Here is a 27884-nt window from a genome sequence, read left to right on the forward strand (position 1 = left end):
AAAAGAAAGCAGAGGAGTATGATGTCACAGAGGCCAGGGAAAGAAAGATTCTGGGAGAAAGGAACAGAAGAATGATGTCAAGTTCTACAGAGAGTTACAAGGACTGATAATGATCCATTGGATTTAACTCTAAGAAATCACTGTAATCATTAGTGAGAACATCTATTCTAATAGACTTGTAAAGGCAGAAACAATATAGAAAAGTATGAAGAGTGAGGGGTTGTTGGAAAGTGAAGTGAGAGTAGATAACCCTTTTGAGTAGGTGTTCCGGATGGGAAAGGAAGATGATAGTAGAAGGAGGCCAATGTGGAGTTGAGGGGAATTTTTGTTGTTCTTAAGATAGGAGAGACTCAAGCAACCTTAATGCTGATAGGAAGGGGGAAAATATAGATTTGAGAATACGGGAGGGAGATGGGCTTACTAATAGGTAAAGGCCTTGAGAGATTGGCTGAGATAGAAACGCAAGAGCTCAGGCAGAGATTAACTTTAGGAGCAGGGACACCCCTTCTTTTAAAAGAGGAAAAATAAGAGAATAGTGAGTTTGGAAACAAGTGAATCTTTAGATTGAGAGACAGATGTGGAGAGAGAAGACTTTTATTTGATGGCTACATCTTATTTTTTATTTTTTAAGATTTTATTTATTTATTCATGAGAGGCACACAGAGAGAGGCAGAGACACAGGCAGACGGAGAAGCAGGCTCCATGCAAAGAGCCCGATGTGGGGCTCGGTCCTGGAACCCCAGGATCACGCCCTGAGCCAAAGGCAGGCGCTCAAACACTGAGCCACCCAGGCGTCCCTAATAGCTACATTTTCTTAAGGACTAAGTGTTTTAAGAATAGAGGAGAAATTGGGGAGGCACTGGGTAGAAGTTTACTTTGTTGGTGCAGTGCTGGAAACACTAGATTCTTCTATGTCTGGTGTTTTACGAGGCAGTGGTGGCAGCAGATTGGAATCTAGATTGTTGGGGAGAGGAGAGGTTAGAATGTGAAGCATGGAATCATGGCTGGAGGGGAAGGCTGTGAGTTATTGACAACATTGATAGGTGAAGATAAAGGAGAAGTGTCCTGGAATTATAAGCTGTGTGGGCTTTGTAGAACAGATGATGAGGGGTAATTACAGGGCCAGGAAGTAGATTGACAAAACTGAAGACTTTAAGTATTAGCAGTTCTGGATGGTGACAAGCTCCAGATTATGGTCAATAGGAATGGGAATGAGATGTTTTTTACAAATGAAATAAAGACATGAACAAGTTAATAAATAGGTAAAGGTCTTTCAAGTAAGCAGTCAAAATGTAATATGAAGTTCTCAGATTAACCTCATTATTCTGTTCTTTTCTTTGAGGGGGTGGAGGTGGAGGTGAAAGCAGAGTTTATCAAAGCTACAGAAAGAGCTGATAAAGATACAGATGGAGTGTGTCCAGGAGACTCAGAAAGGGGGAAAAGAGCATAAGTCTTCAACCTCAACAGAGAAATCAGTGACAGTCTTCTAATACAGTCTAGGGTTGCCTCAAAAGGAAATTTCAAAACCAAGATGCATGTACCTATGCCTCTCAAAAACCTCTGTTGATAATAGTTTCCATGTCCTTAGCACTTTGAACTCTTACCTAACACAGCCTACCTCTAGCAGTGAGATAACTTTGCACCCAAAATCGAGGGTGCCATGCAGAAGAAAACTCAATGAACTTTCTGAAGCTGTCTTTCCCCCACCTCAGGTAGGAGCCCAATGCCTTTGAATATTTTCCAATTATTAAAACAAAACTTTACCTCCTATTGCAACCCATAGTTACAAGATAGCAACGCTCCCAGAGCTCCTTTTTATGTATGCCTAGAATATTCATTAACATTAATGGGATGATTATAGTCATATAGAAAAATTAGAGTTGGGGATGCCTGGGTGGCGCAGCGGTATGGCGCCTGCCTTTGGCCCAGGGTGCGCTCCTGGAGACCGGGGATCGAGTCCCACATCAGCTCCCTGCGTGGAGCCTGCTTCTCCCTCTGCCTGTGTCTCTGCCTCTCTCTCTCTCTGTCTATCATGAATAAATAAATAAAATCTTAAAAAAAAAAGAAAGAAAAATTAGAGTCAAAGGAAAGTATATGAAGGAGAAACTGGTTTTTTGAAATTTCATTAAATCAGAATTGTGAACACAGCCTAATGAACCATTCTACCACTACTTTTGAAAGATGGAAAAGATAACTTTAATTTTTTTCCATTTCCAAAATTACCAATCTGCACTCATTTTTCCCTATGCTCTTTCTAGGATTTGTATTGCTCCTGCCTTGGAATGCTGAATATCTCCTGTGTCGGATTTGAAAGATATTATCTCTTAGGTGCCTGGGTGGCTCAGTTGGTTAAGCATCCAACTTTTGATTTCAGCACAGGTCATGATCTCAGGGTCCTACAATTGAGCCCCACATCTGGCTCCATGCTCAGCGGGGAGTCTGCTTGAGATTCTCTCTCTCTCCCTCTTCCTCTGCCCCTCAGCCCTCTTTCTCCCTTTTTCATACACACACAAATAAAGACATAAATCTTAAAAAAGAGAGAGAGAGATGGGCAGCCCCGATGGCCCAGTGGTTTGGCGCTGCCTTCAGCCCGGGGTATGATCCTGGAGATGCCGGGATCGAGTCCCAAGTCGGGCTCCCTGCATGGAGCCTGCTTCTCCCTCTGCCTGTGTCTCTGCCTCTCTCTCTCTCTCTGTGTCTGTCATGAATAAATAAATAAAATCTTTTTTAACCTTTCTTTTTTTTTTATTTTTTTTTAAATTTATTTATGATAGTCACAGAGAGAGAGAGAGGCAGAGACACAGGCAGAGGGAGAAGCAGGCTCCATGCACCGGGAGCCCGATGTGGGATTCGATCCCGGGTCTCCAGGATCGCGCCCTGGGCCAAAGGCAGGCGCCAAACCGCTGTGCCACCCAGGGATCCCAATAAATAAAATCTTAAAAAAAAAAGAGAGAGAGAGATATCATCTCTAGGACTTCTACAAGGGTCATCATTCCTCCACATAATTAAAGTTTAGGTTTCGTGGGCTGCTGATCTCATGAGCAAGTCACCCAACTATCATTCACTGTTCTTATATGGTGACCATATTTTCCAAATATTATTCAAGATTCACTTAAATTCTATCTCCTTCATGGAGTCTTCTCTGGCCATCCTAACCTGCAGAGAATTCTGTCTCCCATTGCATGAAATACATAGTTCAACATGTATCTGTTGGGTGCCTACTAAGATGCAGGCACTGTCCTAGGTGCTGGTGATACAGTGTTCAATACGATGGTTTATGTAAGCACTAGGGCAAAATGCATAGGATGAAATAAGTACTTAGTACATAAACTTTTTTTTCAGAAGTTTCAAGGTAGAATAAAAGAAATTGCACATTTATTAAATGCTCCCTTCTGTAGATCAGAGCTTTAATCTTCAGAATATTCCTTAAGGCTCCACACATAACAAAACTGGCCAACGGGTTACAGGTAAGTAATGCCTTTACAGGTCATGTGATAAAACAGAAATCAGGTAGCATCTGTTTGATACCAAAGCCAAGCTTTTACCACTTCCCTGAGGCTCCCTCTATTGAGGAGAAAAGACAAGGCTGATTACATTTGCAAACATTTACTGAGTGCTTATTACAAGCCAGGGACTATATTAAGTACTTTGCTTCGGTCATTATTTAATTCTTATACCAATACTGACATGGACACGATTGCTATCCCCGTTTTAAAGATAAAGAAAATGACTGATAAAGGGATTACCTAACTTGTCCAGTACCCTCCAGCATGTAATGGCACAGCCAGTATTTTAACCCATTTTCTTCCGGCTGCAGAACTAAGATCTTATCTATTTTATTTTGTTAATAAAACCTAAAGGTGAGAAAACTAGATTGAACTTCTAGCTCCATCATTATGACTTGACTGAACAGGTGTCATTTTCTTCATAATCTCAATTTCTCAGTTTTTCAAATGAAAAAAAAAGTCTATTTTGATTTTTTGTGTGGCAGTGTGGGGTTCAAATGGGAATGATTTATCAGGTGCTTTATTAATAGTAGATGACAAAGAGAGAGTTACATTTTAGATCAGGATACTGGCCAGGACCTTCTAAAAAGTTATCTATTGCCAAATCTATGCTTCAAGGAGTCACTTTTAAGTTTAGAGTTCATTTTTAATGAATTGTGTCTCACAAGTTTAATAAATGAAAAAAAATTTTTAATGTGGATTGTTTTTAGTAGATAATATGGAAAAGTGTCCAACCAAGAAAGTTAATGTTTAATGTTATTATCCAGAAATTTAGTCTTATGTGTGGTTTTCTATTGATTTTGAGAGATTTGAAAAATTAGAACAGCGTTGCCCACCGTTCTGTGATGTTTCAAGGGACAGTGAGGGTCTCAGCTTCATTAAAAGTAATATATCGAAAAATCTAGAGGACAGCGGTGGTGCAGGAGGCAGCCAGAGAAACAGCTCTGGGTAGGTGCCAAGAAAGAGGTGGACCTGGGGGGTTCTTCCCTCCTGGGGGCCAGGGGATGAGAAGGCATGGCCTCCCAGGATAGGTATCCTGCCTCCTTTTGAAGAATCCAGGGTACTGGGGGCCCTTACCCAGAGAGACTTTTCATACTGACAGCTAGCCCTAGTTGCTCATGCTGTCACAAGAAGGGAACCTTCGTGCCTAAGACCACCAGGCTCTTTGCTGAGCCTGGGAGACAGTGGTCCAGAGGGGCGCAGACTTGTGCCCAAATGTCCCGGTTCCTGACTCTAGGATTCCAGTTCTAGAGACCATTCTTAGGTCTCTCTCACAGTGCCTGCAGTGAAGGCAATGATTAACTAGGGTTTTCTGGCTCTGGAAAAGTCAGGCAGTTGTCGTAATTAAGGGCATGGCCTGTGGAGGCTGATGGACGGATGGAAGTCAAGGAACTGGGAGACTACAGCAAAGTGCTTCCAGAAGGTCACCCCAGGTAGGTCTGAGGTCCATCTCATATAGAAGTTGCCAGACATTGCTGACGCAGGGTGGTCAAAACTGGAATGGGCATGCTTTTAGCATAAACTAGTCTTCCGGGGCAGTTAGTCCAGTGCTGATGACTTCTGACCCAGTGCCTCCTCCACTGAACTGCAGCTGCAGAGCATGCCAGGCAGTTCAGATGGCCATGTTTCAGGCAGTTGATAGAGTGAGAGGAATGTGGTGGAGCCATTTCCCTGGGATGTCACTGCCATGTGGGAGCCAGTACAGGGGAGAAGAGGGGGGTAGGGAGTCTCTCTTCGTAAGACTTTGGGCACCTTCTTTTTCTCTTTGGGGTATGATTTCTCCAGTGGTAACTGGAGGGCTTGGCCAGGAGGGCCAGCCCAGGGGTGGGTCACAAAGGTGACTCCAGCCTGGTCCTTGCCTTCAGTGGAGTGGAACAGGAGATTGATGTGCAAACAGAGTTACAATCCTAGGTAACTGGGATGGTGGCAAAAGTCTGTGCCAATGACTGAAGGAGCCCAGACGAGGGGCAAATAATGTCACCTGTGGAGGACACTTGGATGAGATTGGTTTGATAGAACCAGTCTGAACCTTTTTACCACCCCAACTTGGGCCTGGCCTGGCCTGGAGGCAGCTCAAGAAATGTCTTCAGAGGGCAGCCTGGGTGGCTCAGCAGTTTAGCACCACCTTTGGCCCAGGGCATGATCCTGGAGACCTGGGATCGAGTCCCATGTCGGACTCCCTGCGTGGAGCCTGCTTCTCCCTCTGACTGTGTCTCTGTCTCTCTGTTTCTCATGAATAAATAAATAAAATCTTAAAAAAAAAAAAAAGAAAGAAAGAAATGTCTTCAGAGGTCTCATAGTCTTGCTGAAAGGAAGTATTTCTCCCTCCAAGTTTCTGTTGATTATTAAATTATCATGTGTTGGGGCAGGGTGTGGGAGGGTATTGGGGTGACTAGGGGTCAGGCTGACCTGATGGCCCTGAGCTTTTAAACACACCCATCTCTGCTTTAAACATTTCAAGCTCATCCCGTGTCCTTAGGATAAAGTAGAGATTCTTTAGCAGATCAAGGCCTGTGTGATCTCTTTACAGTCAGAATGAAATTTCTCAATTTTGGTACTATTGGCATTTGGAGTTGGATAATTCTCCATTGGAAGAGGAGGTTGTCTTATGTACTATCAGATGTGAGGCAGCTCCCCTGGCCTCTGCATACCAGATGTCAATAGCACACATACCTCTCTCCAGTTGTGACAACAGAAAATGTCTCCAGGCATTGCCAAAGGTCTGCCCCCTGGGGGGCCAAATCATCCCTGCTTCAGATCCATTGGACTAGAGGAGAAGCAGCTATTCTGAACTTCTTTCATTTCCAGGAATGTACCTTACTCTTTCCTCCTGTAGCCTTTTCTCCCTTCTTTACTTCGTTGATCCTTATTAGCCCTATAGATCTCAGAGTTCTCTCCCCCCAGAAACTCCTCTCTGACTTTCTTAGACTGGGCCAGGTACCCGCTTTGGTCTCCCATAGCCCTTTGGGCTCCTCTATTCCAGCTCTGCATACTTGGGATTGTCACTATGTGGGGACCAGTTTGTCTTCCCCACAAGATTGGGAGTCCCAGGAGGACAGAGTGTTCATCACAGTGTTCCCAGCACTACCCAGCTCAGGGCCAAGTACAAAACAAGAGCTCAGTGTTTGTGAAATGAATGGATCTTGAAACAGAGGTTAGGCTGTGGACTTCCCTGATGTGGATGGTGGATGCCAGCAGTGATTAAGGTGCTGCTGTTAAATTTTGCTTCTTCTAGCCCCTGCCCAGCCCTCAGAGTCCTCTTAACAGATGTTTCTGGGGATTGTACATGAGAGAGACCTGGCACAGAGCAGGATCCTTGGCCCAATCTCATGTCCAGCCAGCTTGCTCCTCCATTAGCCAGATTACCCACCCAGCGGCTCAGACATGGGGCCACACTTTGACCTTCATTCCTTCAACTGTGTATTGAAGCCCTCTACCTCTTAGGCCTGTGTTATGGCTGGAGTACAGTTATGAAAGAACAGAGGCCCTGTCCTCAGGGAGCTCAGTTCTAATAAAAGGCAAAGGTACAGTAGGGGGAGAGGAACAGGAATGAACAATGAACAAGATGAATAAGAAAAATATATAGCAGGTCAGATGGCAGTGAGTGCCATGGCAAGAAACAAAGTTGAGGAAGAGGATAGGAAGTGAAGGCCAATGGGTAGAAGGGTTGCAATTTACAAAGGGTGGTCTAGGAAGACTTCTCTGAGAAAGTAACATGTGAACAAGGACCTGAAGGATGTGTGAAATTCACACTGGTACATGGGAAAGAGTATTTGACATTAAAGGAACAGTCAGTGCAAAGGCCCTGAGGTAGGAGAGGCCTGGTGTGGTGAAGGAGCAGCAAGGAGGTCCATATGATTGGAGTAGATGAAGTGAGGGAAAATAAGTAAGATCAGAGAGGCAAAGAGAGGCCAGCTAAGGCCAGCCCTTTGGGGCACAGTGAAAACTCTGCCTTCACTCCAAGGAAAGTGGGAGTCACAAAAAAATTACCTCTTATGGAGGTATAACTTGGATACCACGGGCAGTACAGAGTTCAATGGCTTTCAGTTAATCTATGCAGGTGTGCTGTGCAACCATCCCAACCCTGTCTGAGAACACTTCCATCCCCTCAGAAAGTTCTCTTATTCCCTTTGGCAGCACCTTGCCACTCACACCTGGAGCCCCAGGCGACCATTAAAGTGCTTCTTGTCTCTATAGTTTTGCCTTTTCTAAGGATTTCTTCAATATCAGGTGTTTTATTTAATTTGTTTTAAGCTGAGAAAACAAATCCGAAAGCATACTAGAATGCTTTACATTATTACCCTCCCCCAGCATGTTTTGTGTTTGATGTCATGCTTTATATACTTTTATTTTATGGACCTGTTAACAAATTATTTCAGTTATAGTTGTTTTTAGTACTTTTAACTTCCATACTGGAGTTATGTGATTTACCCACCACTAGCACAACATTAAAGTATCGTGAATTTAACCTATATATAGACATTTCCTGGTTAGTAACAGGAAAACATGTGAAAGTGTAAATCTTTTTTTAGATTTATTTATTTATTTATTTATTTATTTATTTATTTATTTATTTATTTATTTATGAAAGACACACAGAGAGAGGTAGAGACATAGGCAGAGGGAGAAGCAGGCTCCTGTGGGGAGCCTGATGTGGGACACGATCCCAGGACACCAGGATCATGACTTGAGCTGAAGGCAGAGGCTCAACCACTGAGCCACCCAGGCATCCTTGAAATTGTAAATCTAATCAGGTGTCCTTTCATTTCAGCTTGAAGAAGTCCTTTTACCATTTCTTAAAAGGCCAATCTTGGTGAACTTCTTCAGCCTCTGCTTGTCCAGGAAGCACTCTCCTTCTTTTCGAAAGACAACTATGCCAGATAGGGTATTCTTGGTCGGCAGTTTTCTACGTTCAGCACTTTTGAAGACTTTGGGTTTGTGATTTTGTGATCTCAACTCCTGGTGAAAATGCAGTCCTCACTTCACCTGGGTGTGCGCCTAACGTCTCCTTTCTCTCCATGTGCCAGGGCCATTTCCTTTTCCAAAGAAAGTGACCAGATGCAGCTTAAAGGCAGCAAGCCCTGGGTGCTTCTCATCTTTTCTCTTTGCATCCCAAAGCTCCTTATTTTGCTCCAAAAAGATAACCAGGTCTGGCTTTGACATGAGACCCAAGGAGAAGAGGTTTCTGTAGCTCTAACATCACATCCCTGTACAATCCCCACTGAAGGAGGGTCAGGCATCCCCACTCCTCCTGAGAGTATTCTAGGGCCACATTCCTGAATGTCAGCAGTCCCTGAGAACTGGCCATTTCTTCTTCTTTCACCTCATCCTTTGGATTTCTTTCTCAGAAGACATTCGTGGAGAAATCCTCTGAGGATTTCTTATAAGTGGAACTTGTTTACAGCAACAAATCCACATCTTTTTTAAATACAGCTTTTTAGTACTTACTCTCCATGGGTGAATCTCAAAAATAAATAAAGGCATAAGTCTAAATAATAGCAGTATCATCTTCTAAGTTGGGTTTGTAAACTGAGGCACGAAGAGGCCAAATGAGTCACTAAGTCATAAAATAATGTCACTCACAGTAAGAAAAGTGACTTATTATAGAAGTCACTCACACTAAGAAAAGAAAAACAAAGGATATGATTCTGAGACTTGAAACTCTTATTTTGCATCGCTTCCTACTGTTTAAACTTTTCACCCTATGAAAGCTCTCTCCAATGAAAACAGCCTTAGGTAGGAAATCCCAATGTTTGTAGACTTACTTTGGAAAAGAACTCCTTGTATGTTTGTGTTTGATAACATTGTTGTAGTTACTAAAATATCAACTCCTGTTTGGAAATTTGTAGAATTCCCACTGTGGAGGCAAGGTTATTTGTGTGTGCAAGCTTCTCAGTTCAATATTTTCCTTAATGTTGGGTTGCTATGGAATCATATAAATAATTGAATTTCCTTGATATACAAGATAGTCTAAATTGGTTTTAAATATGATTAAATGTGAATGAATAATATAGTGCCACATTTTTTCTACCTGTGAGCTATTTTACGAAAGAGGAAACAAACATACAATTGAGTACACAAGCACTCATAAGAGAGAATAGAATAAAAATAGTAAAGGGTTAAAAGTGGTCACTTTAGCAAAATTGTCAGATTAAAGGTTATCAATCTGTATTGTACTTATTTCCTTTGACGATATTACTGTTGCCCCACTAGACCATGAGTCTGGACAGTAGGAAATTCTGTGACTACTGGTGGCAGACAGGTTGAATAAATAGGCTTTGTTTCCAGATCTAACTACAGATAGCCTAAATTTGAATCCATAACATGGAAGAAATAAAATAAAGCAGAAATTTCAATAATTTACTGAATTCATATCTCAACCATCACCTTTCTATTTATATTTCGTGGCATATCAACTCTTTTAAAAGATATTGCAAGACAAATGTCAACCCCTGGTATACAGGATCTATTTTCAAGCAGTTCATAGAATATTCAAAATACAGTCACATCTCACAGCAAGAGGGAGACAACACTGATCAAATTTTCAAATCCAAACAGAATAAGATACCAAGAGTTCTATGAAAACAGCACAAGATTAAGTATTAGTCATAGTTTAAGAAAAATTAATGGACCATATTGTCCAGTAACTTTCAGAATATTGGAGTAGTAAAATTTGTTTATGAAGAATTATCTGCTACCAATTTTGATACTTGATCTAGCAAGAACAACACCAAGAAAGCATCAGGATAAAAGACAGTTTGTTGTTAGGGTTATAAGAAATTTCATATTTGAGTAAAATGAGATGATCAAAACCAAAGCAATTGTAGATTTATGTACATGTTGTATGTTTCATTCAAAGCTGTCTTAGTGTTTTGTGGTTCTGATAGAATTAATTATTTCACTTTAAGATACCGAAGACCAGATCAGTGATTGATTCCTAGTACCTGGCAACAGGTACTTTTAGACATAATGTCAGATCTAGGGAGCACACGATGTAAAAATAAAACCATCTGTGGATTGTTTCTTACTCAAAATGAAGAATAATGTCTAGTATTTAGTAGGCAAATATTTAAGCATCCTATTAATAACAATTATAAATCATACCAACTATGAATACATAATACAGGATTTTTAATTTTTCTTTTTTCCACTTGAAGCTTCCACAGAGGGTACAGCACAAAAACCATCAACACTCATACAAGATATATAACTAGAAGGTAAATCTATCCATTTACCCTGAAGGTAGTAACTTTCTACTATCCCCCTTTTAAATAGCAGTATCTATTGCCCATGAGAGGCAGGGGAGTATATTGGCAGAGATCAAGGGATTTGGCGTCAGATAAACTCATATTCAAATCCAACTCTGCAACTTGCCAGCTGAGTTTCCAATAGCCTGTTGTACAAGTCATTTCATCAGTATGACTCAGTTTCTTCATCAGTGAAATGGAAAATGGAGTTGTTGGCAAAATAAATCACCTCTCTTCTGTATCTTTTGAAATGATTATATATTTTTTATCCTTTCTGTTGTTGATGTCAGTATCACATTGATTGATTTGTGAATACTGAATCACCCTTGTATCCCAGGAACAAATCCTACTTGATTGTGGTAAATGGTTTTTAATGCATAGTTGGATTCCATTTGCTAATATTTTGTTAAGAATTTCCCCAACAAAACAGGATTTAAAGAGCCTACATGGTCAACTGCTACTCTTGTTGCATTTATGTAAATAATCAGGCCAAGTTATTTTAAAACTTGGCTTACTTTGCAGATAAATCAGTATTAATTTAGCTATCTTCTGTAGAAATTAGAGTGATTATATAGAGAAAACTTATGTTTCAGTAACATATCTGTGTAGTTATTAGATTGGTTTTTTTTTTTTAGGATTTTATTTATTTGAGAGATAGAGAGAGGGAGAGTGTATGCGTGAGCAGGGGAAGGGGAAGAGGGAAAAGTTGAGGGAGAAGCAGACTCTTCACTGAGCAGGGAATGGGATATGGCAGGGCTCAAGGCTCAATCTCCCCCTGCAATCATGACCTGAAAGGAAGACAGATGCTTAATGGACTGAGTCAGCCAGGCACCCCATAGATTCTAATATTGTTCATTTTAAACTGAACTAGATCCTTATTTCTTCTAGTTTTCTCCAGTGTTTGGGTGTGAGTACATTTTTTCATCTTTCTGAGTCGGAATCATTTCAGAACTAAAACTGCCCCTTTTCATAAAAGACAAACTAAATATGAATGACTTGATGTAAACTTTGAGAAATCACTGTAATAGCTCACATATAGATCTGAATGTCTGTTGTCTATTGGCCACTCAAAAAGATGACAAATATTTGAACTATAACAAGGAAAATCGGTAAGATTGTCACTGCTAGCTCTCACTGTATCTGAAAACATTTCCGACCTGACATCTGAAAATTATTTTGTCATGCCCCTCCTTTCCTTCCTAAGACTTTATTTGAACACCACTGATCCTGGCTAACATTTTAGGTTTGAAATGAGAATATGATAAAATTGATATGAGAGTAGATTTTCCCTTCCCTATGTTTTGAGGATGCAGTTTTTTTCACCCATGTAAGGATCGATGGTGAGCAACAGGAAGTTGTAATGCACCGCTACAGATACAATCTCCACCCTACTTTTTTGCTCAAGGAATCTGACCTCTGAGGATTGGCTGGGTTGAGCCCATGGGAGATGCTGGCAGCAATTTGAGGAGCATGAGGAAAGGGAAGCTACTGCAATATTCTAGCTTTCCTTCCTGCATTTTAAGATGACTGCATTCTTTTAATGAAGGCCACAGCTTCTCTTGTGTGGCCTGCCCTATGTAGCACTCTCTCTGGGTCCTGATAATGCCTTCCAGCCTTGACCCCTCGCTTCAGACCTAAAGATGGCGACTTCCGGCAGAGTACTACACCAACTGTTTGTGCCTTTCTGAAACATTGCCCACATGTTTGTAAACAGTCCCTTTATGAAGCTCTCCTTACTCACTTCGTGCAGTTTTGTTTTTTTTTAACTGGGATCCAGCTAATATCAAATTATGATATTGTGCCCTTTAGTACAATTCCTACAGAGAGTTCAGCTCACACGTGTCAGAGTGAGTATGTGTGTGTTTTGGAGTATGTGTGCATGCACGTAAATGTGTGTGGCCCTGGGTTTGAGATCAACAGTTGACTACTTCATTTTCTAAAAGGGCAGGAGATTCTGAGGCCTGAGGGAAAAGCCAACTGCTCTCAGCCAGACTCTGCCTCGGCAGAGGGTCTTTTGAGCCCAGGCTGCCCCACAGGGAGATCTATAGCTGCCAGTTGCTGGGAGGTCTCAAAATAAGGCTTAGTAGTCATGGCCTTTCAACATGCAGGGATTTCAGTACATTGCTGGCTTGAGTCAGTTTTGTCACTGATACCAGCATAATCTTTTATAATCTTTAGAGGAAAAGACTTTATTGAATAAAAGATTAATTACTTCTCTAATAAGTGGGTTAATAAAATTATACAAGTAATCAGAAAACCATCCAAACCAAAATATCTAAACCAAACAAAAAAGAAAAAAAAAAAAGGAGCAAGTGTTAAAGTTCTGTTACCGGGCAGTCCAGATGGCTCAGCCGCCTTCAGCCCAGGGCCTGATCCTGGAGACCCTGGATCAAGTCCCACGTTGGGCTCCCCGCATGGAGCCTACTTCTGCCTCTGCCTGTGTCTCTGCCTTTCTCTCCGTGTCTCTCATGAATAAATAAATAAAATATTTTTTTTAAAATAAAAATAAAAAATAAAGTTCTACTACCTAACTAACGTATAGACACCAACAAGGCCAGATGGGAAAACAATGGAAATCTGGATGTAAGCCAGTCTCTATTGGCCGATGCCTGGCCAAGTTTTTGCAACTGCAAATATGCAACTGCTATGTCCTTATAGCTAGCATTTAATGAGCAGTTATTACATGTCAGCCACTGTCCTAAGCATTTTAGTTGTGTTCATCAGTTCTCACAGCAGAGGAGTAACACTATGTATCACTTCTGCTCTACTATTAGAGAAACTGGACACAGAAGGGGTAAGTAATAAGTGGTAGAAATAAAATTTGAACCCAGGCAGTTTTACTCTCTCCAGAGCCAACATTCTTAATTACTGTACCATGCTGCTTTTTTCACCTAAAAAATCAGATGGCTGGCATAATGATCTCCAAGGTCTCTTAGCTCTAAGTCTTCCCTCTGAGTCTATTTCATTCCCTACACAAAAGGTTAATAATTTCCTTTAACATCAAGAATGCTCTAATTTCTCATACTACAAAACTGTGCCCCTACTCTCTCCCTTGCCTCTGTTGGAGTCATTCCTCATCCTACACGGTAATTTTTACTTGTAGTCACTATCAGAAGACTGGAAACCTCCCTTCTCTGGAGTTCAGTTCAGAAAATACCCTGGAACCTCTCTTCCAACTCTGCCTTAAAAACCTTGCCCTTCTCACAGCTAGATGTGATGTGACACCAAATTTCCAACGGAGGCTAAAGATCCGTTAATTACATGATGACATACATGCCTGCCACACTGAGGGTTCAAGTGTAGCTTTTTGGGATCATCCAAATCTTTCCTATTTTCTTCCTCTCTTTTTCTTACAATGTCTTTCCACCTGATCCATTTTTCCATTATCCATTCCCTCACCCCCACCAAACCTTTCCATAGCGACCCGTAAGACTCTCAACTCAAGTAAGCAAATTCTCCTTCTCAATCTCAGTTTAATAACTTCTCTTTTGAGGAGATGATCTTTTACCTAAAGCTATCCTGGTAAAAGGAACAGCATACTTTCTGGAGATGCAAAACTAGCCCAATTGATTTTAAGATTCAAGTGTGGTGGGCCATTTTACAGTGAATATACTTCCTCTTTAGGGACTAAATTAAAAATAACTAGCTCATAGATTGAAAGTAATTCAAATACTCCTCTTTCTTGAATAGAAACAGGTTTTATACAAGTGTCCCAGCTGAAATAGCACTTTGGAACTTGGGACTTCCTGGAAAATACAAATGAACAGCCAGATCTTCAGTTTGATCATACTTAAGATAAAGGAAGTGTATTTTAAATGTGAACAGATGGATCTGTTAAAAAAAAGTTTATGAGAAACGTTATCATAGATTTTAGAATGATTAGTTTACATTCTTCAAGTTTCTTTAGATGTGTAGCCAATGTGGGTTTATATATCTTCCAACTCTGGCAGAAAGAGAAGTACAGCATATGCTGTAATGTCCAAAATCTTGTTCATAATGCAAAGTTCAAGAAATGTGGGTTTTTTTTGCTGAGGCATTTCTATTTTGGAACTGTCAATAATGAATGAATAAAGTAACAAAAATTCTTTGAGATCTATCAAGAACTGCAAGGTCTTTACCTATCTGTATCTTAACCTATAGGAAGTATGAATTCTTTGAGAAGTAATTTAATTTCATTAAAACAATGTGGCTATTCAGAATTTTACTTCATTGACCTAACTTTTCTCCAAAGAATGGTTCAAATTTGTGGAGTATGACATTTAATAATATAGTGATCCTACTATGTTAACGAACAGATATTTGGGAGTACCTGTTGTATGTTAGGAATGATGCTCTAGCATAAGAACATGGGAGTGAATAAGCCAAGATGTTGAGGGTCATATCAATGAGAGGCCAATTCCTCTCGTCTGATACTGTGTATTTAAATAACACAGGGAAGTATTTTGTATTGTTTAGTTTAGTTTTGTTTTGTTTTAAATCTGGATTCCCAAGCCAATCAAATCAGATTGGGTGTGGGACGCAGAAAACATTACTTTTAACACTCCTCAGGCAATTCTGATTTGCCTACGAGTTTGAGAACCAACATGCCAAGCAACAACAACAAAAAAAAGATAATCATGGTCCTGTAATGTTCTGTGAAGTGTCACAGTACATTGTAATAACTCGTTTATACATGAAACTCTTTACTAGATGGAAAACTCCAAGCATCATTTCTCAATCATTTGACTTTGACCCACCACCTAGTTCAATGACTAGCATGGAGTAGACACTCCATAAATGTTTTTATTGAATGAGTAAATGGGTGAATGGATTGGCACATGTTCTTACACTCTACTTTCCCTCTTCCTTTGTTTCTTCTTTGTCTAAAGTTCTGAACCCTGCCTGCACATTAAAATCACCTGAGAGCTTTGTAAAGCTCTCCTGGGCCACACCCCAGGCCAGTTAAATCAGAAATTTTGAGGGTGGGGCCCAGGTAGTTTTTTAAAAAAATCCTTAGGCAATTCAAATGCACAGCCAGAGTTGAGAATCATTGACTAATTTTTACTCACTCTTTAAGGCCTTTAAAATCCAGTTTTTTTCAATGAACTTTGATGGTCTCCCCACATTGATCATTCAGTTTCTTAAATTCTGATTGTTCTTAAGAGAGAAAGAAGTAATTTTAGTCTCAGTTATTTTCTTTTTTGCCTCCATGTGTATGCTTTTCTCTGTGAAGCTAGTGTTTGAGGGCAGGATTTATGCTTTCCATAGCTTTGCCTTCCTGGGAGAGGTGAGGACACAGCTAGGCCTGAATTCTAACACCACGTAGGTAGGAACTAAAGGCAGTGATAGGAGTTTGTTGAAATGTCATGTTTCTCCATCCAGACCTGCCACATACTAGTCAATAGAACTTAGGCGATCAACAAATTGCTGTGAAAGTTTCAATGGGTTGTAGTAACCAATTTTCTCAACCATTTCCTAGTTTTAAAAGCTTTGACCTAAACTAGAACTTGAGTCTGACATCACATGGATGACGGCCAGCTCCTTGAAAGGCATAATTCAACTTACTTATCAAAGGAAGATCAACAGGCTGATTTCAGTTTATGAAGGGACAAGGCAAAGAGATTAAAAATTCAGATTGCATTGTTGTCCTGTCTTTCTAACCCTTAACTCATATTGTCCTAGGAGAAGTAAAGGTGGTGCAAGAATTTGGGAGGCACCTATTAGCACTCACCTTGGGCATGTGAACACCTGATTATTTTCATGACCAGATCATAGAATTCCATAATGCTTATTAAAAATGCTGATTTTTTTTATTAGTCAGCATTACTGTGCTGCTGAGTAGTATGAATTTGGTAACTTAGCAGTTAATGGATATGTGTTTATTAATAACAACAATTTTAGTGATGGATTTTATATACATATTTCAGCTGTATATTTTGTAGGACTCTGATGTTTTGAAATTTCTCTTCCCTATTTTTAAATTTAGAATATCTAACAAATAGGTGGTTTCCCAATCAGGAAAAATGCCCATGCCTTATTAGATGGGCAAAAGGTAGACAAAATGAATATAGGGATTTGGTCAGTCTATGGCTGATGAATGGACAGTATTCAACACTTGAGGGGAAAAAAGTTGGACATTTATAATCAGTTAATTAGCATTCAAAGACTATACTTACCTGAAACTCTTGCTAAATAAATGCCAGAAACGGTGACTTTCATAAACTTCTATGGAGTCTATAAGTTCTCATGAGGACTAAATAAATTATGATTTTTCAAGAAGAATTTAGTGAGACATTTTTTACAGTAAGATACCTGTTTTCCATCCCTAAATGTTGTTCTTAAAGTTAGTTTAATTGTGATAAGTACAAATTCTTGAAAGTAGTTGATGATCATGCGCTTGGAAAAGAAATCTGCAAAACAAGGATATTTGTAAAATACTCAAACCCACATGGGCATATACAGACACACAAAAACACACCCAAAAGAGGAGTTTTAGTTTTTATACTAAAATCCAAATAGAGAAAGGAATATGTAAAAAAGCCTAATTTGGCACTAATTATGCAGAAGTGTTTGAAAGGAAATACTATTTCAAATGCCCTGTATTAAGCTAAATATTTAGTACCCAATATTTTTGCAAACCCACAGCTTGTATATACCAAAGAAAATAACGAAAACACAGAGGTTTCTACTGAGTCATTTGTTTCAGTTTTCTTGAAAGAGACTAACAATGGGAGGTTTTGTTCATGATTAAAGCAATTTAGCAATCTTTTTTATTGGTATTGTACTCATATGGGTTAGGTGGCAAAAGTAGTCAAGAAAAAAAAAAAGATGAAAACCAATTTCCTCATCCTTCTCCTGTATCTACTAGATAATATATCATGAAGAAAATGCAACACGTGCTTTACATTTTTTAAAGCATTTCAACATACATTGTTTTTGAAATTTTCCTTATACTGATCTATGAGACTTCTCTTGTTTTCCCCCATTTACTAGAAATAAAGTAAAGGAGACTCAGAAAGCCATTATGATTAAACTTCCACAGACTTTAAACTCAATAGTAATCGATTTTATATTTATTATTTAAACAGATGCTTTAATATATGGGTGAAGGTAACATGTTTTAATTTCCCTTCCATAACAACAAAAACAAATTACTATTTACTTTCAGATCAAAGCCTGGCTACTTTATAATATTATTAATACCTTTCATTTTTGAACAAACTTGTGATGAGCAAAGTCTTTCACCAAGATTTTCAAACACTCCTGAAATGTTTACAAAATATTGGCTGCCTTAGCCCTCTCATGAACTAGTAACTGCTTTAGTCGCTCCTATATTAAACTCTAAGTGACTCTAGCAGATGAGAATAAAGTCCATTTGTGCTTAGTGCCAACTGGTCCCTTCAGTCTCAAGAGTTGGCATGAAGCCAGTAGTATTTCTACACAAAAGTGGTTTCTAATAAGTGTTGGTTCCTAACATCATGGTGGTTGTAAATGCTAATAAACTTCCTACAAGGGAAGTAGAAGTGGAAAGTTTTATTTGTCAAACATTTTATCACTGTTCTTGGTTAGCATGGACCATTACCCAGTTCCCTGAGGCACATATTCCCTGAGAGTTTAGCAGTTAATGAATATAAATAGCAGCAAGCCAGCAATTTTAGAACCATAAATAATTGTTCCTCCGAAAGCTCCGACTAATGGAAAAAAAATAATGAAAAAGAACTATCATAGCAAAAAATTACTTATGAAAGAAGGCCAAAATTGAAGTTCAAAATCTTACTAACTTGTCCCATCCCCCGACACTATATTAATCTATTCAGTTAATTAACAGATGAAGCTTTATAAATGTTAACTTTCAGTAATTGTCTTTTTTCCATCTCTAATATTTATTCCATATGTAATTCTCTAAGTCACACACTATAGTTAACATCATCAACAGGATTATATCCATCAATGATGAGTCATTTTTGTCCAGATTGATATTTCTGTAATCATTCTTTACTGACTTTTGAATTAAAAATATTCAATTAAGAATACAAGTTCATGTAGCAAATCAGAGAAGTGAATTAAAGGAAAGCTAACAATGCTCTCCTTATTCGCTTTCCATCAGTAAATATATTTGACTTAACCATGTTAGGGATTAATATATCAAAGTATCAGAAAGATATTAAAATAGCATGTTAACTCAGAATTTTCTTAATGTTCTAATGGTTTCCAGAGAAAGGGCAGCAATTAGCTTAATATGCAAAACCTGGGATGATATGAATGCCAATCCTTGCAGATTTTTTTAATTTGCTAATTATTCATGGACATTTACCGAGCCATGTGTATCAGATTCTTTTTTTTTTTTTTTTTTTTTTATTCTTCATGAGAGACACACAGAAAGAGGCAGACACAGGCATAGGGGGAAGCAGTTTCCCTGTGGGGAGCCCAATGTGGGACTTGATCCCAGGACCCCGGGATGATGATCTGAGCTGAAGGCAGAGGCTCAACCACTGAGCCACCCACATGTCCCTGTGTATCAGATATCTTATATTTGTTATTATAGCATCAGGAAGCAGACTTTTAAATTATGATTACCACAGAAACAAGTTAAAGAAAGGTGATAATATTTTGACAAATATCTCTGCAAAATTGTAGAAAACAAGCTAGAACCTAGTAGTTTTTATTAACATAATCTTTCTTAAAATTTTAGAATGGTTTTAGATGAATATAACAGTTGCAGAGATAGTAATATGTAACATATCCAGTTTCCCCTATTAACATCTTACATAACCATATTACATTTGTAACAACAAATTTCCTGACTGCTATAGAAGACAGACTGATGGATGGGTTGATTCAAGAAGAGGTTAGAATTCAGGAAGGGAGAGAGAAAAGAGAAAGAGGAGAAGAAAATTGAGATATTGGTTTATTTTCACAGTTATGTAATAATATAAGATGTTGATGTAAGTTGGAGATGCTTTTTTTTTCTTTTAAAGATTTTATTTATTCATGAGGGACACAGAGACCTAAGCAGAGGGAGAAGCAGGTTCCCTGTGGGGAGTCTGATGTAGGACTTGATACCAGGACCCCAGGATCATGACCTGAGGCAAAGGCAGATGCTCAACCACTGAGCCACCCAGGTGCCCAGAGATGCTTTACTTAGAGTGCTTAAAATGAAATTGGGGAGGTATTTCGGAATGGAAATAGGGAAAAGTAAGCATTAGCTGATGTTAAAAAAAAAAAAAAAAATCCTAAAACGGGTGAAGAAGAATGAGAGATACAGGCTTTCAATTATGGAATAAATAAGTCACAGGAATCAAGGCACAGTATAAGGCACATAGTCAATGTACTAGCCACACTTGTGGTGAGCATAGCCTAATGCATAAACTTGTCAAATCATTAAGTTGTACACTTGGAACTAATGTAACATGGTGTGCCAACTATACTCAAACAAAAAAATAAATAAATTTTAAACATTAATTTTTTTTAAGATAAAATAAAACATTTTTAATGATGTGGCAAAGAACATCTGGAGGCAGGGTGGAGGAAAAGGGTATTTAGGGAAGGCCTCCTTGAGCTAACAGTTGAGCTAAGACCTGGGTAAGGAAAAATATGGAAGGCGAGCATTCTTATGGTGGGGGGGAGCAAGAGCAAAGGTACTGTGGCATAAATCTATGGGTGTTTAAGGAATAGGAAGAGTGTGATTGAGATAATGTGGCTACAGTACCATGAGCAAGATAAAAAAGTAACAAAGATGAGATCAGAAAGGTAGTAGTTTGTCTAGTTTAGCACATTTCATGTTTGGCTATTGTGGACATTGCTGCTATAAGCATTGGGGTGCAGGTGTCCCGGTGTTTCACTGCATCTGTGTCTTTGGGGTAAATCCCAAGCAATGCAATTGCTGGATTGTATTTGTTTTTTAAAAAACCATTATGAGGGGATCCCTGGGTGGCGCAGTGGTTAAGCGCCTGCCTTTGGCCCAGGGCGCGATCCTGGAGACCCGGGATCGAATCCCACGTCGGGCTCCCGGTGCATGGAGCCTGCTTCTCTCTCTGCCTCTCTCTCTCTCTCTGTGACTATCATAAATAAATAAAAATTAAAAAAAAAATCAAAATGACCTACTACAATTACTATTTAATCCTCTGATTATCAATAACATCATTATGTAATTGCTAATTTAATTACTATTATAATAGTCCTACAGCCTATTTTTAGGAATATTTCCACACTAAAAGGAAATAGGAAAGATAATATATAAATCTCTAGAAATAATAAGGAAACCAATTCATAATACTCGATTCCAACAAAAACATTTGGTTTCAATGAAGCCTTGGCCAACCTTTCAGTTAGTAGACTGTAGAATTGAACTATGCACATCTCATTCCCTTTGCTAGCCCCTCTTTCATGAAAACTTTAGGAAAATTACAAGCTATCCATCCATTGATAAGGTATCCTTGAGGTAGGCATGGCTGACTAATGACACTAATTTGCTTAGCTGGCTCTGGGCTGTTCTCCTGCCCCCAGGTAACCGGCACACCTAAATATTCCATTAGAAGCTCATTTTGGATTGTCATAACAAGCATCTCTGAATCGGAAGTAAAGCAAATGAGGTGAAAACTTTAGTCTTTGTCATCCAAGGATGAGTCACTGATACTTACTAGATCTGGCTACTCCCTATTATCCACCCTTTTTTTTTTTTTTTTTTTAAACCTGGCAGGGATGGCCTTCTCTGGCACAAATGAGAGGCCATGCAATTAAATTTTATTTGGCAAATATTATCCCTTCTTTTTGCCAGTTACTGTGCAAGGTACAACAGTGATCACACTCAAGTCTTTGCCCTTGAGGCATGTGTGCTTTAGAGGTGATGACGGATAAGTAAAAGGGCAATTTCAAAACCTTGGGATGAGTGTAAAATGACAGGTGAGATACGGCGCACATTGAGGGGTTTTTAACTCAGCTTTGCAGGGTCACAGAGGACTTCCCAAAAAAGGGTAAAACTCTGGGGTGCCTGGCTCAGTGGTTGGGCATCTGCCTTTGGCTCAGGTCATGATCCCGAGGTCCTGGGATAGAGTCCTGCATCAGAATCCCCACAGGGAGCCTGCTTCTCCCTCTACCTATGTCTCTACCTCTCTCTGTGTCTTTCATGAATGAATCAATAAAACCTTCAAAAAAAAAAAAAAAGGTACAAATCTAAATGAGACATTTTAATTTAAGTAGACTTAATAACCAGCACAGATTGTCATTGTCCTCGATGGTGCTAACTCTGATGGTTAATTTTCAATCATCACCTTATCTAACCTTTCTTCAACCTCTACATAGTTGTTTACATCCATATCTTTATGCGGCTTTCCTCACTTGGCTTCTGGAATACTGAATTCTCCTAGCTTTCCCGTCTTATTTTACCCAGTTTCCTTTGTTCCTCAGGTGCTCTGAGGAATATTGGTATCCTCCTGGGCTCAGTCTTTAGATAATTTCTCTTTTCTTAATATGTTCAATGCCTTGATTATGCATCTAGTTCATTATCTTAAATTTTGTCCATGTGCTAATGATTTCCAAATTTATATTTCCAGCCCCGAATCCAGAATTGTCTACTGAATAGTCTATTCAGACACTCCACTTAGATTGCTAATAGACATCTCAAACAACCTATTCCAAAATAAACGTCTAACACACCCTCCCCAGATCTGCTCTTTATGTAATCTTTCCCAATCTCAGTTAACAATAACTCCATGTTTCCAGCTACTTAGGACCAAAACCTTGAGGTAATCTCTGCTCCCTCTCTTTTTCTTTCATCTCACATAAATCTGTTAACAAGTCATATTGACTCTTCCTTTAAAATATATCCAAAATGGAATCAATCACTTATTACTAACATCTACAGCAACCCTTGCCCAAACTACCTTCATTGCTCATCTGCATTATTTTAATAGCCTTTTAATTTGCCTGTTTTTATCTTTGCCAATATTCAGTCTATTATCAAAAAAGAAGGCAGATTATATTATGCCTTTATTTAAAACCCACTCCTCTTCCCATGGCTTCCCATTTCATCAAGTGAAAAGGAAAAGGCCTAGAAGGCCTTTGTGTTATGGCCATATTTTACCTCCCTGACCTAATCTCCATCTAGTCTTTTTCCTTTGCTCACTTTGCTCCAGCTTTAGTGATCTCCAGGGTGGGAATTTTTTTGATAAGACTTAATGGTCAATTTGGATAGGGATACAGGAGAGATGGAATTAAGAATAATATCCACATATGTGGCTTTGGCCACCAGGGGTATGATTATGCATTCACCAAGGAAGAAAGCATGAATGGAAGACTTGCTTTAGAGTTGATGGGAGGAGAGGTAATGAGCATAGTTTTAAAAATGGTGAATTTGAGTTGCCTCTGATATATCTATGGAGATGCAGTAATCATTTCATATTTGAAATCTCTCAGAGAGATCTGTATTATATATTTATATTTGGGAGTCCTTATATAGTAATTGAAGCCATGAAACTTGGTGAGATGACTGGGGAGTGGGCCTAGCAATCAATGGAAGTTACAAGTCTTATTTATTTATTTTTTTAAAAGATTTTATTTATTTATTCATGAGAATACACAGAGAGGAGAGAGAGAGGCAGAGACACAGGCAGAGGGAGAAGCAGGCTCCATGCAGGGAGCCTGATGTGGGACTCGATCCCAGGTCTCCAGGATCACGCCCTGGGCTGAAGGCAGCGCTAAACCACTGAGCCACCCAGGCTGCCCTATAAACCCTTTTTAAGCCAAGGGATAGACAGTGCTCCTGGCACCATCAAATAGGACAAAATAAAAACAAAACAAAAAACCTGAAATATATATAAAAAAAAGCAAACTAGTAGAGTGAGACACATCAGGATGCTTTTAGTTGAAAATAACAGAATATCTTACCAAATGTAGCTTACTAAATGCAAACAAACTATCCAGAAGTAGGTAGTTCAGTGGTTCAGTGAGGCCTCCAGAACCCAGATTTTTCCGCCTCTATCCATTCCTCATTCTATTGGCTTTTGTTCTCAGGTATATCTAACAAACCCTCTCCCAGTCCCATTGTTTTAGAAAGCTTAACTTATTTAAACCTCCCTTAACTATCAAGTAGTTAAAGTTATTATCATCCTTCCTGGTTTACATATAGGAAAGGTCAGCACAGAGACAGTCGGTAATTTGCCCAAGTCCTAAAACAGCATACCGAGGAGCTGGAATTTGAATGCTGGATTCCAGAGTTCGTGCCATCAACCATTGTGTTGCACTGCCTTTCCTCTTACTCCTGAGATGACTATCACAGCTTTAGGCATCACTTCCTCAAGCAAGTCATTCAAGGGTGGAGAGAGTTTGCCAACAGCCCTCCACCAGAGTTCTCTTTCTGCCTTATTTGGCAGAATGAGGTAATGTGTCCTCTCCTAAATCAATCACTGGTAGTAGAAAATGAGATAACTTGCCTCGAATACAGTGTCACCACATCTTTGGGGAAAAATAGGGATTCTGTTTAAAAAAAAAAAAAAAGGTATATGTTGGGGGAGGAGATGCTTATTGAGAAGAAGAGAAAGAGAATGAAACTATTCTTTAAAGTGGAGTAGAAAGGGGAAGAGAGCAATAGATAAATGACACTATAAAGCTGAGAGGAATTTTCTTATTAGAGATGAGACATTGACTTGAGGACACCTAAATGTTGATGGTAAGGAACTGCGATAGGGAAGTGGAGAAGTGAGCTCCCAGTGAAGGATGGAGAGACTGGGATTCATGTACCAGTCAGTGAAGGATATTGATGTGGGTAGTTCTCTCTTCCATTGATCTAAAGGGAAAAAAGGAAAAGTAAAAAAAAGAAAAAAAAGAAAAGAAAAAAGGAAAAGTAGGTAGGTTTAAATATATATATAAGTGTGATATTAGAAATTTGAAGTGGCTCCTATCTAATTATTACCCTTGCATCCAGGTAGCAGAATTCAAGGTGGTGAGACCTTTCCTAGACATGGCCCAGAAACAAGAACTGTGGCAGCCTATTAAGACTACTCCTAAAAATGAACACAGCATGTACAAGATTGATCCTGGTTGAATGGAACCCCTAAGATCTCAGTGACTACCTTCTCATGAATAATTCCTGAGACATATTCATTTAGAATGTAATATAAAAATAAATGTATTGCTATTTTCACTTGTTTGTATTATGTGCTGTACCTTCCTGATTAGATTTGAATCCTCTCAAAGAAGGGATTTCTTTTTGCTGGTTTCTAAGTCAGGACTACATAAATAGTTGATGGCCAGTAAGTGTCAACCAATGAGTGACTATGATAATGATGGTTTTGGAGTAAAGATAAGATAGACTTCATCATTTTTTGTGTCATGCATGAAGGAATAGAGAAGAAATGCTCATTATTGACACTCCAAATTTTTAACAATTGTGGAAGTTCCCACAAAAAGGTTAGGATTTTATAAATTGATTTTACATGTGCAGTGATTAAGTTCCTGCTGGCCCATAGCCATAGCCCCGTGACTTAGTGAGCTGCCCATTCTAGACAAAAATGGAAAAGGTATTCTGAAAATGCCAGGTCACCTAGGTGCAGCACATATCTCTGAATCACCTCAGTTGCCCATCTGAATCATCATTGACCAAAAGTCAAATTATGCCCAAATAGAAACAATAGTCTCTAAACAACTGGCATAGTGGGACTAAAAGATGGATAAAGCATAAAGTAGAAATTCTCCCTATTTAAAACTCATTATACTTCACAAAATGTCATTGGACAATTAATTGAAACAGGGTCTAACATAGTGTGGACTTCATCTGACTAACAATTGAAGATGAAACTTATTGTTTTCTTCTACTAACACATATGTCACTTCCAGTTTTAAAGCTGCCAGGAAGCTTGACATTCATTCATTCATGTACTCATTCACTCATGTCATGCTTTGTTGATTCAGCAGACATTTGTTGAACATCAATTTTACACGAGGAACTGGGAATTCAGACAAATATGGATATGAACTTTGTCTTTAAGTTCTTCACGATCCAGTCTGGTTGCCTTACAGTCCAGTGTAAATGATTTCAACTGGACAGTGGCCATTTAATTAATTTCTACTTAAAAGATTCATTGCTCTGGCCTTGTGTGGTTACTAAAATTCTCCAAATTTTCTGATCTTTTAATATTTATCAAAGGCAGCTTTAAAAAAAGCAAATGTAGAAAGTAGGTTTAAAAAAAGGGTGGTACTCTTTCAATAATTGTATAATTAATCAAAAGACATTGACATTCTTTTTATTTTTTTTTATTTTTTATTTTTTGACATTCTTTTTAAAAAAGAAATGTATACATTGAGGCAAATCTCTATAGGATGTCTAATAAACAGTTAAAATATGCAACATAGAAAGCATTAGAAGAATGCTCTCAGCAGAGATTAAAAGCAACTGCACATTGTCTTAATATTCTAACCTATTCCTGGAAGATTCTTTTTTTTTACTCTTTTAAATTTAAAGGAAGGTATTTCAATTAACTCACCTAAATCAAATACATTTATTTTGATGTCTTGTTTTCTAAGTGAATTAGTTAATTTGAGTATTTTTTGTACTTCTGAAATTCAAATGACCATTTATATTTTCTGTGGTTACCAGTAAGCATAGCTAATTAGCCATGAATTAGCAAACAATTAGGCAGGGTGATGATGTTTCTCCTGGCTATGTACTTATTTATTTATCCGAAAGTGTAACTACTTTACATTTTTAGCTCATTCATTTGACTAAACATTACTGAGAATAAAATATTTGCAAGGCAGGATGCTAATCCAATTTAAAGAGTAAGAGACGCTTTGTTTTCAACAAGCTTATAATTTAACAGAAGCAATAACATGCAACCATATTGCCACATAGCCCGAATGGAATATACGAGAAGTCATGAGAGAGATTTATTTATTTATCAGCAAGAAAAGAGATCTCTATGGAGAACGAAGCAGGAAACAACAGGCTTTGAAGAAGTGGCCTTTGAGCTTGATCCTGAGGGAAGTAGGTGAAGAGATATCCCAACTGAGGAAAGAGCATAGTGGGAAAAGAAAAAAATACTCCAGGCTGGCAAGGGCATAACATAAGATACAAGATTTGGATGACAGGGTTAAGCTGAAGAATTGATTATCTGAATACTAAGTAATAGAATTTTGGGTCTAGGCAAGAGAAAATGAATAGTAATTGAAGAGAGAAAAGGCTTCAAATTCAGTTAAGGAAAATGAGTAGGGTTTCATGCCAAGAATTTTGTTATTTTTCCACTTTGTAAACAATGTCTTGGCCTTAAAGATATACAGCTGTTCTTATTAGCTAATTATGAATCCATCATCCCTTCCCCCACTTTTCATTCTATAAAGCAATAGACAACTGTACAGGGACTGTCACTAATCACCCAAGAGATGCTGCTACAGGTGTGGTGGGGAGGGGCTGTCATCAGTCTTCTTTTTCTCGCCAGGAATACATTCATACTAAAATTATTCTAAATCATTGCAGTAACTACATGATAGGACTCATCTTAATGATGCAGTACATGAGTCATAGCAACTCATTTCATGATCAGTGCATTTTTTATTGCAAATAACTGATTATTTCCATCAAGAGAGGGTGTTCCACACAACGGTACATCCATATGATGGTCTATTATGCAGCCATTGAAAATAATGACTTAGAGCTATACAAATTGCTATTGGGGGATTACCTCAAAGTGATATGGTAACAAATACTAATAATTAATTACCAAAAGCTAACTATCTGCCATTGTTTTCCATATATTATTTAAAATCCCCAACCAAATTCTAGTGCTATTTATCTCTTTTTAAATTAAGAAACTGAGGCACAGAAAGGTTAAAAAATTTGCTGAGAGTCGCACATGGAGTAAGTGGCAGAACCAGAATCTGGACACAGGCAGTCAAGAGTCCAACCTCTTAACCACTACCTGCTTAACTCTATATGCCATTGTCTGAGCTAAAGTTGGATTTGCTAAAATCTCTATGTGACTTGTTACATTTTGTTTATTACCAAATACCACGACTACAGCATTAAACCTAGGCAATCAAATGGCTACTTGCAAAGTGCTATGAATTGTTAGTCCTGGGAAGATAAAATATCTGGATTACTTTTTTTTCCACTTAGTGTATTTTTTGATAAAGCTGTAGAGAGCCATAATGTGGTGGTTAG

At 38.7% G+C, this 27884-nt stretch overlaps 1 long non-coding RNA gene across 8 annotated transcripts; it reads left to right on the plus strand.

Moving 5' to 3' along the window:
* Nucleotides 1–24872, plus strand: LOC140635752 (uncharacterized). 8 transcript variants are annotated; one of them, XR_012033088.1, is made up of 6 exons: nt 1–142; nt 1343–1712; nt 8278–8440; nt 10664–10723; nt 23859–24108; nt 24654–24872. It is a non-coding gene; the product is annotated as an uncharacterized lncRNA (long non-coding RNA). The 8 variants fall into 8 exon arrangements; XR_012033091.1 differs by having other exon boundaries at nt 19–152; nt 8278–8496; XR_012033087.1 differs by having other exon boundaries at nt 19–152.
* Nucleotides 24873–27884: the final 3012 nt, after the last annotated feature.

The sequence above is a fragment of the Canis lupus genome, chromosome 6 (genome assembly GCF_048164855.1).
Source record: "Canis lupus baileyi chromosome 6, mCanLup2.hap1, whole genome shotgun sequence".
Taxonomy (NCBI): domain Eukaryota; kingdom Metazoa; phylum Chordata; class Mammalia; order Carnivora; family Canidae; genus Canis; species Canis lupus.